Here is a 3,898-nt window from a genome sequence, read left to right on the forward strand (position 1 = left end):
AAATGATCATTGTATCATTATACCAGTTAAGGTTAGGATTGTATTCCCTTAGGTTTTTGGAACATATAAAAAGGTGAATATGGGCCTGTTCACCTGCCATGTGGACCATTTGCAACTATATGATAGATGCATCTATGCGATGGTCACATGTGTTTTGTTGTAAACTTACACCTTGGTGTTTGTAAGGTTGTTTGCTCGAATTGTTAAATTAAGAGCACAGTTCCAAACTATAAAATTATATTGATAATGCTGGTTGATTTAGCAGAAATTGTATGCCTCCAATTATAGCTTAATCATGGGTATGAGAACAAAACTCCAAAATGAGATTTGGTATGAGATGAGTTTATTTAACATGTAGCAACGCGTGTATGCATCAAGCCAACAAGGTTTTTCCATCATAATTGGTTCAGGGTCATGAATCAAATAATTTCCATCTAAAGTTTGAATGTGCGATATCTTATTTAATAACTCCATCACACACAAAGATGGATCCCCAAGAGAGGTTGGGGTGAATGTTAAAATTTTCTAACATTAGGGGGAAAGATGATTGATCGCTAAAAATTATGAGATGAATTATCTAGATCCTCGTAAAAAATGAACTTGAAGTTCAAGAGATAATTCATTTGCATAATGTTGCAAATTAATTGCCAGATGAATTTGCTGACCCTGTGTTATACTTCAGTTGCAAATGCTCCAATTAGAATTTCTTTAAGGACAGAGTCTAATGGTACGCCTAAAGCGTGATAGACCAATCGATTCCAAATAAAAAACTTCTTAAGGAAGGAGAGGAGCAAATTATCAAGATGGTCATGATAATAAGGCAAGTGCTTTAAAAGGAGCACGAAGACATAACACTTCATTAAACCTTGGGAAAGATTCAAGTACCTGAAATGATGAAATATGAAGATATCTCGATAAGTTATGTCGTATCGAAATCGAGTCAAAAGACCGTCGACGGTATCATTGATATGAAGTAGCGCTCAATATTACAGATGATGATGAGGATATTGAATTCAAATCTGTCATATAATGTGGACAGATAAATCATTTGCCAAAAGAAATGTACAATTCAAGTATATTATGTTTCACTTTGAAAAGTGATGTTTTGGACTTATAGTCCATGGATCAAGACATAATGTCAGTGGGATACAAATAATTTATTGTGCGATAGTATAACCGCAAGATATAAAATATGATTTGTGCCTTGGGCCATCAAGGATTTTCGCAAAAATCCTGACATTTTTGAATGGAGATATATTCTCCTATGGTGGATGCAATGATGCTTGTTTCAGTCTGACAATAGATGAAATAATTGAATATGTGTAATGAATGATTGTCATGTCTAGCTAGACGATGAATGTTATATGTTGATGGATTTAAAAGGTCTTAAAGAAGTTCTATTGAGTACCCCAATGGTTGTGAGATTGCTTAACATAAAGAAAGATCAATATTAATCTCATGAAAATGATTGGAAAATATCATGTATTAGTGCAATTGGTGCATATGCAAATTATTGATTATACAAATGCGGGGAAATATGTTATTCTTCTTTGAAAAGGGGTATTCCAGCCACCATATATGAATATAATGTTGCATGTATATCTCGATTGAAGGGATGATACATCAAAGGAGACTGGACAAAGTACTTTTCACCAAAGTTCTTCTTCACACATGATCTTCTACAAAATGGTGAGATGGAAGTTCAACAAATCTGTTCAAGTGATGATCTTGTAGACTTATTTATTAAGGTGTTGCCAATATCAACATGTGAGAAGTTGAGATATAAGATTGGAATGCGTCATCTCCGAGATATCAAGTAAGACTTTCATCATGGAGAGTGAAATACGCGTTGTACTCTTTTCCTTAACCATGGTTTTGTCCCAATTGGATTTTCCTGGTAAAGTTTTTAATGAGGCAGCACTCAAAGCGTATTATGAGATGTGTATACTCTTTTTCCTTTACTAGCTTTTTTCCCACTGAGTTTTTCCTAGTAAGGTTTTAACGAGACACATTATCTATGGACATCCAAGGAGGAGTGTTATAAATTCATTGAACTAAGTGGATTGTCCATTGAGTTTATCCATAAACCTATACTTATCATCTATGTGTATTCCCTAGGTTCCATGAATCTTTTTGGATAAGAATGTATCTATTTATTATGATACTTAATATGATGACTTTTGGAATAATTTCTCAACCTATAAATGGGATAGTTCATTCACCATTGTAAGACACACAAACATGAGAGATGAAGACACTTGAATAAGAAAAGTTCTCTCTTCCATCTATACTTTTTGTCTTCTTATTATTATTATATTATATTATTATGAGCTTTCTTTTATAATACTATATTCTTTTTCTTATTTGTATGTTTCACGGTGATTAATACTTTTTCCTTTAAAGTTTTTTTTTTAGATATCAATAGTTTCTTAATATTTCATTATAATAATAATAATTATTGTTGTTGTTGTTGTTGTTGTATTACATTTATTTTGTTATGTGTTGTTTTTTATAGATATAATTTAACTAGTAGCTATATTTTTTTTTATTAACTTTTCTATGTCAATAGTAATTTATATGATAGATTGTTTTTTATAATTATAAATGCTAATTACTCTGGAACTTGTTTCTTCTACTTTCGTTAGAAAAGTTATTTTTCTCATTTTTAAGGAGCTTGCTTTCCTAGAAAAAATATTTTTAAAATTATATTGACCAACAAACATGAAAATAGAAAAATATTTTTCTCCATAGCAAACACATCCTAGATTTTTAATTATTTGTCTTTTTACTTTTTATTGCTTGATTTTTATTGAATTGAATTGTGAGTTGGAAAATTATAGGGGTGGGCATAAACACCGAGAAACCGAAACACCGAACCGAACCGAATTATTTCGGTATTTCGGTTTTCGGTTCGGTATTCAATATTTATTTTATTATTTTTCAGTATTTCAGTTTGGTTTTCGGTATTTGACTTTTGTACTATTCGGTATTTCGGTTTACCGAAATATTTTATATTATATTTATAATATTATTAATATCAAATAATAAATATTAAATAGGAAAAAATCAATTAGGTCAAAGTTCAAACTTTACCCTTTTTACTTTTCTAATTTCATTATTCATAGCAGTCAGCAGAATTAGAAATTAGAAATTAGTAGCCGCACATTCTGATTCCAATTTCCACGGTCCAACTTTCCACATCGTCCGGCGACCGACAATCAGCAACAAGCCAACGACCGGCCTACTAGCACGTACCACGCAGCAACGATCACCGACGAGCACGCACCACGTAGCAGCGACCACCGACCAGCATCACGCAGCAGCGACCAGTATCACGCAACAGCCGGCGACCACCAACGACTGGTGAGACGGCAACCACCTTCAGGTATTGTCAATATTTTTTCTTTCATTTTAAGTTACAAAGTTTCAAAATGAATATTTATTTTTCCATTTATTTTTCTTTTTGATTTTTGCTTTTGTTAATAGTTACTTAGTTAGTGTGTGAATTCATTGTGAAATAAATTTTTTTATATAGATGGCTGAACAAAATCAATTAAATGTGGGTATGGCTGATCAAAGTCGAATAAGTATGGCTGATTCTACGAATAATACACCTACTAATAGCAATGATGCGTCAATTGGCACAGAGGAAACAAAAAAAAGAAAAGAAATGGATCCTAGATCTCCTGTTTGGCAACACTTTGAAAAAGTTTTTGAAAATGGTGTATTAGTTAAAGCAAAATGTTTACATTGTAAACAATACTATGCTGCTAATACAACTAGAAATGGAACAAGTGGACTAAGACAACATTTGACTAACCGATGTAAAGTGTATAAGCCCCCGCCTGTTGCACCTGGCATTCAAAAATTGTTAAATATTCAAAGTAACAGTTCTTCG

The sequence above is a fragment of the Solanum tuberosum genome, unplaced genomic scaffold, assembly GCF_000226075.1.
Source record: "Solanum tuberosum cultivar DM 1-3 516 R44 unplaced genomic scaffold, SolTub_3.0 scf00134, whole genome shotgun sequence".
In the NCBI taxonomy this organism is placed as follows: Eukaryota; Viridiplantae; Streptophyta; class Magnoliopsida; order Solanales; family Solanaceae; genus Solanum; species Solanum tuberosum.